This window comes from Sinocyclocheilus anshuiensis, unplaced genomic scaffold, assembly GCF_001515605.1.
Source record: "Sinocyclocheilus anshuiensis isolate Anshui unplaced genomic scaffold, SAMN03320099.WGS_v1.1 scaffold1809, whole genome shotgun sequence".
Taxonomy (NCBI): domain Eukaryota; kingdom Metazoa; phylum Chordata; class Actinopteri; order Cypriniformes; family Cyprinidae; genus Sinocyclocheilus; species Sinocyclocheilus anshuiensis.
In genome coordinates, this window is record NW_015538093.1 from 1 (window position 1) to 13966 (window position 13966).

At 39.2% G+C, this 13966-nt stretch overlaps 1 long non-coding RNA gene across 1 annotated transcript in view; it reads left to right on the plus strand.

The window, feature by feature from the left end:
* The first annotated feature begins 1878 nt into the window (after positions 1-1878).
* Positions 1879-13966, plus strand: part of LOC107683649 (uncharacterized) — an 18444-nt gene continuing 6356 nt past the window's right edge. Inside the window, exons 1-2 of the long non-coding RNA XR_001633745.1 lie at positions 1879-1892; positions 4629-4631. This is a non-coding gene — a long non-coding RNA (uncharacterized LOC107683649). The remainder of the gene's footprint in view (positions 1893-4628; positions 4632-13966) is intronic.

The following is a 13966-nucleotide window of genomic DNA, read 5'->3' on the forward strand; positions in this document are numbered from 1 at the left end:
TGTTTGCTTTAGTTTGGATCTTGAACCTTGACTTTTTAACATTATTTTTATTTGGCTGGTTTAACCATTGTGGTTTTCAACACATTTGTTGTGGTAAAAGAAGACCACAGCACACTATGTAATGGTGTTGGTTATGGTTCGCAAATGACATTGCTATCTTTATAAAACAGGTTCACTGATTTTGTCCAGAGTCTGTTTTTGTACCAAAGCGATGTTATGGTAACATATTAGAGCAAAAGAACAAGCGGGCTGTTATGAAAGATCACACACATCACTCAAAAAAAAAAAAGTTCTAACATGCTATGAAACACACATGAAGAGTCAGCGTATGAGTCTTTATAATCTTTATAAAAAAATGTATAAACAGATCGACTCTGAACATCACAAAACACGCTACTAAAACTCAACACAAACACAAAAGCAAAAATAAAAGCACCTAGTAAGAATTAAAGAAAATAAGTGGACAATTCAGCGGCATAATTTATTCATGCCACAATGCATGCTGGGAGTCATGGATGAGTTTTTTTCCTGTGCTGGTACCCAGCATGCATTGCAGCATGAAGCTTTTGATTGTCACCATTGTTGAGATTCATGTGCTGATTCTTGATGTCTCTGTGTGTCTACGAAATGGTTTAAAGGCTGAAAACATAAAAAGTTTCAAAATCCATAATCTCAATTTGCAGTGTCATATAGCTAGAAGCCGTAGGGTCTTCTTTGGGCTTTTTTCATCAGTGGAGTGGATTCCTTAGGGCTGACTGGAGGCGTTCCTCTAAGTGCAGACACAATTCTTGTTTCACTAGGGCCAGCTTTGTCTGGTAAGGTGGGATTCTCATCCTAGAAAAGCAGATGACAAAATTTACAAGACTTAAAAAAATAGATCCAGTTAGAAAGAAAATGTCTTGTGCTAGATGTTCCATGACAAAGTAGGTAACAGTTACCTCGGTAACACTTTATTTTCGATGGTCCCTTTTGAGCATTCTGTTGACAATAAGTAACTTTGCACCTACATGTCAATAAACTCTCATTAGAGTATTAGTAGACTGTCTGATTAATATATGCTAACTCTTTATTCTGATGGTGTCCCAACAGACATTCTACTGACTATAAGTAGCCTAACTTTGCAAGTAAATGTCAACTTATTGACATTAGTAGACTACCAGTCTACTAATAGAGAGCTAGTAGATATGTAGGTGCAACATTACTTATAGTCAACAGAATGTGTTAAAGGGACCAACAAAATAAAGTGAAACCATTACCTCTGCGCTAATAAGAGCCCACACTTCTTTTCTCCTGAGAAAGTGTTCTGGCCCAGAAAAAAGGTGCCTCAATTCGTGATGAATTGAGGCACCTTTTTTCTGAGGGTGTGGGTGCAAGGTCTCATCAATGTTGGCAACTACAAAGACAACCCAATTATTAGTTATCCTTTTACCATATCCTTTCTGTCAGCTTAAAAAAATTACCAGCATTTAGTTTTAATGTAAAACAGTTAAAAAACATTTTTGAGATCACTACCAGTATGTACATTAACCCTAAAAGGGCCACGTATCCTTGGGAATACAAACATTTGTGAAGCTGTGGGGAGAAGCAGTGAAAGTGTAGGTCTTATTTCTTGGTTTCATTTTGAAAGGGTGTTTGCTGTGAATATTTAGATGAGGTGACTTTGTTTATACATTCTTTGTTTAGCTCACAGGAAGCATTTAAACCCGCATGGCCACCTGTAGTGGGAAATCTACTCACCCTCCAATAAAAGTTGATCTAGTTTACATATTTACAAATGTTGGAGGGGACTTGCCTGTTTAAAAAGCTGTTGTTCAACATTCGCATATCAGGTTTACATTGAAATTTTATGAATTAAATTCTTACATTTTTTTGTAATCTGTCTCTAAATGTTTGTATCTCAGGGGATATGTCGCCCTTTTAGGAGTAAGATACAAAAACATATATGTATAGACTCTGTGATTTTGTGGCTTGTGTTTTTAGAAAATCATATATTTTTTGTAATCTTGACAAAACAGATATCGATGGAAAGGTCTGACAGTCAAGGTTCCATATTTTTACCAAATATTTTTGTATTTGTATTTTTCTGTTTTGTGATAGAAGTGATATTGTAACAGAAAATGATCGATTTGTGACAGAAAGCTGCACTTTTTAGGGTTAAACTGACAATTTGTTAATTAGGACACGTTATGGAAAAATAATGTGATTATAAATTAACACAATTAAGACACCTAAGTGCAAATGTGATATTGATTTTACACAACAGATAAATTCCAAATTAATGTTGTTATATTTTAGACACAATTTTGCCTGTTGTTGCTCAGTTTTCCAACAAAATTATTATCCATAAAGCCTCAGGAAAACATCTGTTGTATTTTCTGACACGCGCTCTCTGTCCGCTGGTGGGAGTCTCCACCGTGAAATCTGTTTTATTTTTTCCCAAAATTCCATTTTTTTTCCATTTAAATATTTTTTTACTCTTTTTTTAATGGTTAAATTAAATATTATTAATCAAAAAGCATGTCTAATTAATTAGAATCATGAAACTTATAAAATTTCACATCGATTTATTAAAAGTTTAACCCTTTAAGCCCTGAGGGCATTTTTGCCTCACTGAAGTTGATGTTTTTTGAGTGACATACACAAAAATAATGACTCATAACTCGAAGATTGGAGCAAGCAGAGTCAAAAGGTTGGTATCTAATTGTTAATTATTTCATTTGGACATCCTCCTGCTGAGAAATAGCTGATAAAATGTAAGAAAAATTTGAGTGTTCAAGAGAAATTTTTCATATCTGTCTTATTTGACATTCAATATCTCAGGACAGAAATAAGGTAGGAGGAAAATTATTTTTTTGATGACGTTTCCCAGCATGTTAGCTGTATTTGTTTCAAATTTTGTGGTTATAGCATAAAGTATCCAAAGATTACAGTATTTTGTAACAAAATAGGCCTTTTTGTTTAGCTCTTGACTCCCTGAAGGCATTTTAAAAACTGTTGTTTTTGAGTGCCATACACAAAAATAATGACTCATAACTCCAAGACTGTAGGTAAGGTAAGTATCATTTGATAGAAATTTTCTATATTTTTAAGGGGGGGGGGATCTTTGCATTTGAATATTCTCATGTTGAGAAATAGGTGATAAAATTTAAGAAAAATGAGTGGTCAAGGGAAATTTTTCATATTCTTATTTGACATTCAATAGCTCATGAAAGAAATAAGGTAGGAGAAAAATTCTTTTTTGGTGATGTTCCCCAATATATGTGCTGTAGGTGAATTTTGTGGTGATATCATGAAGTAATCAAAAGTTACAGCATTTGGAACCAAGGTAGCCTTTCTCTTAGCCCTTTACAGTTTTGAAATTGTTGTTTTAAATTTGAAGTAATGCCTCACTCAAGTTTAGTCAAAGCCCCAAACAATTATACTTGTTTTATTCTACTCGATGAGACCTTTCAAATGAAATATGACACATGACTATCTGACCTGTATGATGTTTCTGACATATTAGAGTACATGGCACAAAAAACATTTTTCATAAATGATGAAAACATTTTTTCTATTTATCCGCAAATAACTCCGCACTACTTAGGAGTTAATCAAAGTGGCTACATGCATTGTAAAGGTCAGACTCCAAGCTTTCAAATGACACATATTTTCTGTTGATCAATGCAGTGATTTTGAAAAATATGATTATTTTTTTTTTCTTCGGTAGGGGGTGCCCGCTGGCGGTACACTCCGGTTTAGAGGAACTAGGCAGCACTGGTTAGGAGCTGATCAAAATGGTTGGATGCATTTGAAAGCTGAATTTTCTAAGTTTTAAATTGATACCTAATTATTAAAAAAAAGTTATATAAAAGATAAAATGCACAGAAATATTCTAGGTTTTACATTCTGCTTGCCAAGTGTTCAATAAAGCTCTCTCTCAACTGATTTCTTCAATTCATGGGTTTAGGTATTTTTTACACACGAAAGACGCAATGGATTGTTTTGATTTTGGACTCATTTCAATCCTGAGAATCTGCTGTAAATAATATGTCATTTTCCACGATCGGCATGCCGATCAGCAAGTTTCATGAAATGACAAGCGTAAAATCCACGAGAAAGTTATGCATGTGTGCATTTGGGGTTTTATGTATTATAACTCCATGACAAATATCTTTAGATCTAAATGACAGATTATGGCATGACTGGGCTCATTTTAATCAGAGAATTTTCTGAAAATAATGACATGCCATTCTCTATGCATGTTTCATGAAGTTATGAATGAAAGCATAACCTACACATTAAAATCAACACTGCTCGGAACATATATGGTCCCACTCAAAAAAAGTGTTAAAGTTGTTGTTTCTAACTATTGTTAAAAAGTCAAGGGTCAAGAGCCCAACTAAAGCAAACGCTTATCTCCACAATGGTGTCTTCAGTCTGTATTCTTTTCAATAAACATTAACATCTAAACCTCTGTTAATTTTTAATAAGAAATTTTTTGATGCATGACAAAAAAAGTCAAACTGGTTAGTAATGCGTGAAGCTGGTGATGCTGTTTGTGGATTTGTTTAATTATCTTCTACTGAAATCTTGAGAGATTTAATGTCTTCTATTTCAGTTGATTTCATCTAAGGCTGTGGCTGAAGTCAGTTGTAGTTCTTGTGTTTCTCTTTTCTTCAGCGATTTTGCTTGTTAACAGCAGGTGTTCATCACTAATGATCAATCAGCACTTAATTAATCACATAATTATCTCATTAACTTTAACACTGCTTCAGTGTTACTTTAACACTCTTTTAGAGTGGGACCATATATGCTCCGGGCAGTGTTAATTTAACACTCAGGATTTTACTGTGTATATATTTCTTAATTTAATGGTTTAATGTGTGTGATAACATCATAAGGAATATCTTTAGATCTAATGAGCAAATTATGATGAGTTTGGGATATTTTAATCGGGAGAATTTTCTGAAAATAATGACGTGCAATTTTCCATGATCTATGGTTCATGAAGTTACAAATAAAAGCGCAAAGTGAAAGTACAGTTATTTATTCTGCTGCGTCTCAGTGCAAGCCTGTCTGGTTTCATGTGTTACAGCTCTATGAACGAAATCTTTCGATCTGATCGACGGATTATGGAAAATGTGGGCTCTTTTTAATCGGGAAAATTTGCTGAAAATAATTCTGTGCTTTATAAGATCTATGCATGTTTCGTGAAGTTACGAGCTAAAACGGCACAGAACTGCAACCTCTGATTTTTTTGCTAAGCTACACTGTACAAAAATTAAAAGTAAAAAACAGTGAAATGCGTGTGCCAAATGTTTACCATTAATGGAAACAATGGTTAAAGAAGGTTTTTAAAAAAAATGGTCAATGACTGGCACTTCTGCCAAAAATTAAGGTAAAACATCCTATTTTTTTCTTAATTGTTTTTTTTTTTAACTGTTACTTTACAGGTATTGTCTGGATTACCGTGAAACATACAGTTTTTAGCAGTTAACAACAGCACACACACAAAAACTAATAACTACCACTGCATCAGCAATTACATAGTTACTACCTTTAAATAAAGCAACATGCAGTATAACATCAATGTTTCTTGAGCTTCTCCTGGACTGAAGCACAGACTCTACTCGTCAGCACAATGGTGACCCACAAAACACAGACAACAGAAACCCTTTAAATCCCAAAAGAACACTAACAGATCTCTCTAGATCTCAGCATCTTCACTTATTACAAACTTGCTTTAACAGTGTGTTTCTAAAGCAAATTTGTTATAGTTAAACCTGTGAGAAAGATTCTGATAAGATGAAGTTGTTTACGTACTGATGAAAATCTTATCATCGTATAGTGCAGGGGTAGGCAAGTTCGGTCCTTGAGAGCTACAGTCCTGCAGAGTTCAGCACCAACCCTGAAAAAAACTCACCTGCCTATAGCCTTAGTAATCCTGAAGACATTGATTAGCTTGTTCAGGTGTGTCTGAGTAGGGTTGGAGCTGAACTCCGCAGGACTGCGGCTCTCTAGGACCGAACTTGCCTACCCCTGGTATAGTGGCCTGATTCACTAACCCAGGGCTGTCCAAACTCGGTCCTGGAGGGCCGTTGTCCTGCAGAGTTTAGCTCCAACCCTAATTAAACACACCTGAACCAGCTAATCAAGCTCTTACTAGGCATAGAAACTTGCAGTCAGGTGTGTTGAGGCAAGTTGGAGCTAAACTCTGCAGGACACCGGCCCTCCAGGACCGAGTTTGGACAGCCCTGCACTAGCCTCAACAGAGACATTTAATGTCTGAGTATGTTAAATTGATTAATTTCATTTTGTTGTAGTCTTAGAAATTTACTGCTTGAAATGTAGCCCTACTGTGATATTTTGAAGGTTTGAAAATCATTTTGAAAAAATTATTTAGATAAGAGCAAGTAGAGTCACAGACATCAAGAATCTGCATATGAACCTCAACAATGGTGACAATCGACAAAATATTCAGATCAGCTCTGATCATCACAAAACAAGCTTTTTGTTGATTGTTACCACCAGATTCATGTGCTGATTCTTGATGTCTGTGTGAGTCAAAGCCAACATTCAAGACACTCAACATAATGCCACCTGTCAGTCAGGCCCACCCAGTCAGTTGCCTCAGAAGGTAGCCTAATCATTGTGAATTCTATGGCAATAATCACAATACTTTATCTATAAAAATAAATTGTGTTGTTGCGTTTTCTTGTTTGCCATATAATGATGAAGATAAGTTTGCGAACAGCCCCTTAGCTACAGCAGAGATCGCTGGATGCCATTATACATGCCTTTGTCCATATTAGGGTATTCCTGGCACGTCACATTACTTCTATGAGTCCGTTTTGTACTTTCTGCTTGAGAGCGCCCTCCGGCTTCATGAGTATGAATGAAACGTCCCCCGCGTATTCTAGCAGCTGAAGTACTCTGCTAGTGCTAACGTTAATTCACATATTTCTCCATCACCAGCAGCTCTCCATTCTTTAAAGGCTACCTCCCCTACATGCCAGTGTACAGGTACAAAAAACTACATCTTCCTAACGTTAGTTGCCTAGTCACTGTTGTTTATTTCATGTGGTTTATGTGGCTGCTGAGCCAGACTATGACCAAGCATGGGTTTTACATACTGTCCATTACTGCTGTCCTGCTGATTTCAAATTTCAAAATCTCTTTACTGTCACACATCGTGTACACAAGTGTAACGATGGTGAAATTCTTGGGTACAAGACTCTGTGCCATGGCAGTACAAGCAACAAGATATGAAAAATTAACAGTATACATAACAATATACACATTTTCACAATATACAATAGACAATTGTACACAATATACAAATTTCCATAATATACACATAGTACACAGTATACTCAAGAGACTTAATGTATAAATGTATAGCTTTTATATATGACTTACAGTGATGTATACTGTAGTGTTTTACTGTGAAGTTCAGTGCAGTAGTTTCTTAGTGCAGAAGAGAAGATGGAGCTGCATGTGTTCTATGCTATGCAGTGCAAGACATGCTACAGTGCTGTCAGAGTCAGTGTGGCTGGTGTGTAGGGTGATTATCATTTTGCTATCTGGAATTCAGTAGTCTGATGGCCTACAAGAAGAAGCTGTCTCGCGTTCTGCTGGTTTGGGTCCTGATGCTGCGGTTCCATCTGCCTGATGGTAGCAGTGAGAAGAGTTCGTGGCTCGGGTGGCAGGAGTCTGCCTGAGGAAGAAGAGATGCTGGTGGGCTTTCTTCACTACTGACTGTGTGTGAGTAGTCCAGGTGAGGTCCTCGGTGAAGTGAACATCGGTGATCAGGCCTACCACCGTTGTGTCATCTGCGAATTTGATGATGACGTTGGAGCTATGCGTGGCTACACAGTCATGCATGTACAGGGAGACTGGGGGGACTGAGAACAGTGGACTGAGCCCTGTGGGGCTCCAGTGTTGAGGGTCAGCGTGGAGGAGATGTTGCTGCCAACTCTGACCACCTGCCATCTGCCTGTCAAGAAGTTCAGGATCCAGCTGCACAGAGAACTGTTCAGACCCAGAGCCCGGAGTTTCACCACAAGCTTAGAGGGCACTATGGTATTAAACGCTGAGCTGTAGTCAACAAACAACATTCTCACATATGTGTTCCTCTTGTCAAGATGGGAAAGGGCAGTGTGCAGGGTGAAGGCAATTGCATCATCTGTGGAGCGGTTATTGTGGTAGGCAAACTGCAGTGGGTCGAGTAATGCTGGTAATACAGAGCAGATGTGATCTCTGATAAGCTTCTCAAAGCACTTACTGATGATGGGAGTCAGAGCAACAGGGCGCCAGTCATTCAAGCAAGAAGCTTTGGGTGTCTTTTGTATTGGCACAATGGTGGATGTTTTGAAACATTGGGGGACAACAACAGACACGGAGAGTGGACGAGCCTCAGCAGTCTCGGCCACGGGAGCGCTCTGTGTGGGGGAGGAGCTGCTGACTTTGAAGCGAGCGTAGAATACGTTGAGGTCGTCAGGCAGCGAGGAAGCAGTGTTTGTAGCAGGGTGTTTGCGATCCTTGTAGTCCGTGATGTTGTGGAGTCCATGCCACATGTCTCTGTAGTTGGAAGTGGTGAACAGTGCTTCAATTTTATCTTTGTATTGGCGTTTTGCGGTCTTGATGGTTTTGTGGAGGGCATAGCTGGCTTGCTTATAATCATCCCCATTACCGGAATTAAAGGCAGAGGTTTGAGCGTTGAGAGCCGCGCGAACATCAGCGTTAATCCACAGTTTCTGATACGGGTAGGTTCTGATTGTTTTTGGTTGGTACAATGTCTTCTATGCACTTCCTTATGAAGCACGTGACGGTGTCTGTGTAAACATCGATGTCGTCATTGGATGCAGCCCGGAACATATCCCAGTCGACGTAATCAAAACAGTCCTGTAACATAGAATTCGATTGGTTCGACCAAAGCTGAATCGTCCTGAGGGCGGGTGTTTCCCGTTTCAACTTCTGCCTGTAAGCAGGCAGGACGGAAGTGTGATCTGATTTGCCTAGAGGTGGGCGGGGGAGGGACTTGTAAGTATTCTGGAAGGGGGAGTAACAGTGGTCCAGAATCCGATCTCCACGTGTGTTGCATGATATGTGCTGGAAGAATTTTGGTGCAATCCTCCTAAGATCGGCTTTGTTGAAATCCCAGGTTATAATAAACGCGTCAGGGTGCACGGTCTCCTGTTTTCATAAATGCCCATACAGTTCCTTGAGTGCTGCATCTGTGTCAGCCTGAGGGGGGATGTAAACAGCTGTAATGATGACCGCTGTGAATTCCCTCAGTAACCAAAACGGCCAGCACAGAAGCGTGAGGTATTCCAGATCAGGAGAACAAAGAGATTGTATAGGATGTACATTCTTCCGATCGCACCATGAGTTGTTGATCATGAAGCATACACCTCCTCCTTTGCTTTTTCCTGAGAGATCCGGTATTCTATCCGCGCAATGCACAGAGAATCCCGTGGGTTCGATGGCAAAGTCTGGTACCTTTCGAGACATCCAGGTTTCTGTGAGGCAAATAATGGAGCAGTCCCTGATCTCACGCTAGAAAGAAATCCACGCTCTCAGTTCACAGAGTTTATTGTCCAGGGACTGGACATTATTTTATTTATTTATTTTTATTTAGTCATTTAGCAGACGCTTTTATCCAAAGCGACTTAAAAATGAGGACAATAAAAGCAGTCAAAACTAACAAAAGAGCAACAATATATAAGTGCAAATGACAAGTCTCGGTTAGCCTAACGCAGTACATGTAGCAAGGTGTATATATATATATTATACACACACACATATACACACACACAAAGAAAAACAAGTAGATAGAATAGAAAAAATTGAAAGCTAGTGTTTGTTTGTTTTTTGTTGGGTTTTTTTTTTATAAAAAAAAGAAAAAAGAAGATAAATATAAAGTAGAATTAAAATAGAATAGAATGTGTTAGAGTTAGAGAGTCAACTAAAGGTGGAACAGATGTGTTTTTAGTCGTTTCTTGAAGATGGTTAAGGACTCAGCTGCTCGGATTGATTTGGGCAGGCCATTCCACCAGGAGGGAACAGTTAATGAAAAAGTCTGTGAAAGTGATTTTGTGCCTCTTTGAGATGGCACAATAATACGCCATTCACTTGCAGAACACAAACTTCTAGAGGGCACATTAGCCAGTAGTATACTTGGAAGTGGTGGTCGGTCTGCACGGCGTCTTAATCTGATGAGGACGCCGGCTCTCTTTCCTCTCCTTCGGCTCCATTTTCAACGTTGCGGTCGGGCGGCCCAAACAAAGGGCTCCGCAGTGTTTTTTGTAAACAACGGGTCGGTGTTGAGGAATTTAAATGATTAAATTGATTTGATGATGGAGTTGTGTTGCGTCTTGTCAGATGCGCGTGTGTGTGGTGTGGTGTGGCCGCCGTGCTCATGCTGTTCTTATCGTTATTTTCTTAACACTGCTTATGATGACATACTTATGCTCGGATTAAACCGTGATGTAAATTCGAGCAGGTGTAACTGTTAGTTGTGTTGCCCTATTTTGATAACAGATGTATTTTAGGCTAGGCCCACCCAATTTTCTCTGGGCCCACCCACATTGTAATTCATGGCTACACCAGTGCTGTAATCGTGTTGTGATCAGGCTACTTTGTGACGATTTACTCATCATTAATAAGCAACCAGGTTTATCTGCTCAGATTTTACGCAAGCAATTTTTGTTATAACAAACGTGCCTTAGAAACACATAGTTATAGCCACCAGAAAAAAGCTTTTACTATAAAGTGAAGGGTCAGAAGCCCAACTAAAGCAAACACTTATCTTATCTTATCTTATCTTATCTTATCTTATCTTATCTTATCTGCACAATGGTGACTTCAAACTTTATTAATTTCAATAAAACATCAACATCTAAACCTCTGTTAAATCTCAATAAGACGTTATGTATGAAAGAAATAAAGTCAGACTGGTTTGTAATAAGTAAAGATCCTGAGATCTAGAGAGATCTGTTAGTGTTCAATGTTCTTTTGGGATTTAAAGGGTTTCTGTTGTCTGTGTTTTGTGGGTCACCATTGTGCTGAAGAGTAGAGTCTGTGCTTCAGTCCAGGAGAAGATCAAGAAACATTGATGTTATGCTGCATGTCACTTTATTTAAAGGTAGTAACTGTGTAATTGCTGATGCAGTGGTAGTTATTAGTTTTTGCATGTGTGCTGATGTTAACTGCAAAATAATTAAGTTTCACATAGAATGTTTCACGATAATCCAGACAATACCCGTAAAGTAACAGTTAAAAAAAAAACATTTAAGAAAAAATAGGATGTTTTACCTTAATTTTACAGTTTTTGTTTGGCAGCCAGTCATTGACCGTTTTTTTAAAAAAACATTCTTTAACCATTATTTCCATTGATGGTAAACGTTTGGCACCCTGTGCTGCCAAGCAATTCACCGTTTTTTTACGTTTAATTTTTTTACAGTGTAAGCTACATGTGCAGTTTCATGTGTGTGTAACGCGCGTAGTTTCTATATGCGAGCTTCACAGTTCTTACCACGCGCTGGCTCGTGGGTTCTTGGCTTTGTTGCAAGGAGGACACAGACAGGGAGCTCGGCAGATCCTAACACTTGATTTATTAAGCATGAAGAGGTGAACATAATGAATTAGCCACATTCGATTACACAGTACACATCTCTCTCTCTGCTCTCACAACTGCGCGCAGACCATTCTCTCCCGCGCTCCTAATCGCAGGTCTCTGTTCTCGCGATATTACCTCTAGATCTTATTTAAAGTTATAGAACATTAATTTTAACCTTAAATTTCACTCCCTACATAACCCTAACCCTTACCCAACAAGATATCCGCTTCGTCATGCCTAGAGCTGATCCATGCAGGTCACTGAGGAAAAACATCAACTTCGCGTTGTCGATCGCCGGATTGGCTTTCACCGTGGACGAAGCAGAGTCCAGCCTGGGGTCGTCACATGTGGTTGCCGCAAGCCCGCCGGACGCTCCTTCATCGAATCTGCCGTTCTCGAGCCTGCCCGCCTCTGCTCACTCAAGCCGGCCTCCGCACACTCTAGGCCACCGGCCTCCGCTCACACAGTGTGTGACGCTTTTTCGTTGTGAAAGCAAAACTACTTTGTTTGGCCTTCCAAAAGCGGACACGAGTACAAATCAGTGGTTAAGTTGTATTTACAACACTGTTCCAGAACAGTTTAACCCAAATATTCAGATGTGTGTGTAACGCGTGTTGTTTCTATATATGAGCGTCACAGTTCTTACCACGCTCTGGCTCGTGGGTTCTTGGCTTTGATCCAAGGAGGACACCGACAGGGAGCTCGGCAGATCATAACACTTGATTTATTAAACACGAAGAGGTAAACATCATGAATCAGCCACATCCGATTACACAGAGCGTGTCATCTCTCCCTCTACGCTCTCACAACTGTCTAGATCATTCTCTCCCGCGATCCTAATCGCGGGTCTCTGTTCTCGCGATATTACCTCTAGATCTTATTTAAAGTTATAGAACATTAATTTTAACCTTAAATTTCACTCCCTACATAACCCTAACCCTTACCCAACAAGAAATGTCCTCATTTCTAACACAACCCTTATACTTATATGGAACAAAACAAAATGTATACATGTATAACATTCAAAACAATATATTACCCAAAATCTGCATCAAAAGGGCCAAAACTTACAAAAACATGTTTAACAATAATTTAACATAAATCACATAGGCCCATAAGGAATCAGTATATCAAGAAACTCTGCATTAATATTCCTATTGTTACATGTATTAACCCTGTACATAAAAAGGAACCAAGTACAGAAAACATTTAGCAAATCAGTAAAGTGCAAAATCCTTCAAATGGTAAGGCAATCGACGTGTCCTGGGAAGCACATTCCGAGTGGACGCTGGAGTATCAGGTGATTCAGAAACACCTGTTGACAGTCCAGCTTCAGGTGTTCCCCGTATTGGAATCAACAGTCCAGAGTCCGAGCACATTTTCCATAGGGCAGGAAGGTTGTAGGGTTCCGGATCGACGCATTTCAGAAAGGCGGGGCATAGGGGAGAAACAATAATGTTCAGTATGTGGAAAATAATGTGTTTTTTTCAACCTTAAACCGCGTAAGCACATTTCATTACACCAAATACACAAAATAATGCTCTTTTTTTGCAGCATCATATGACCCCTTTAAAGAAAACAAGCAGAAAATAAATAGAGTGCAAGTCTAAAAGGGACAAGTGTTTTTTTTTCTTTTTTTTAAAGAATAGAATTAGAATAGAGAGTGCTAGAGTTAGAGGGTCAAATAAAGATGGAAGAAATGTGAATAAGAAACTCTACATTAACATTCCTATTGTTACATGTATTAACCCTGTACATAAAAAAAGGAACCAAGTACAGAGAACATTTAGCAAATCAGTAAAGTGCAAAATCCTTCAAATGGTAAGGCAATCGACGTGTCCTGGGAAGCACATTCCGAGTGGACGCTGGAGTATCAGGTGATTCAGAAACACCTGTTGACAGTCCAGCTTCAGGTGTGCCCAGTGTTGGAATCAACAGTCCAGAGTCCGAGCCCTGCACATTTTCCATAGGGCAGGAAGGTTGTAGGGTTCCGGGCAGTTGCAATTGGGGGTGAGGTTGCAACTGCGGCAACGGTGGTGGTTCCAACGGAACCTGAGGTGTGGGGAGTCCCGGTGGCACAGGTGTAATGTGGGGTGGGAGGAGTCCAGACAAAGTGTTCAGAGCGGTCGGCTGAACAGGGGAGGAAGGGGAGGTAAGGGTATGGGTGTTCTTTGGGTCAGTGATGTACGGTTTCATGCGATTGTAATGAATGATTTTTGCTTTCACATGAGGTCTAGATTACATTTACATTTAGTCATTTAGCAGACGCTTTTATCCAAAGCGACTTACAAATGAGGATAATGGAAGCAATCAAAATCAACAAAAGAGCAATGATATACAAGTGCTATAACAAGTCTCAGTTAG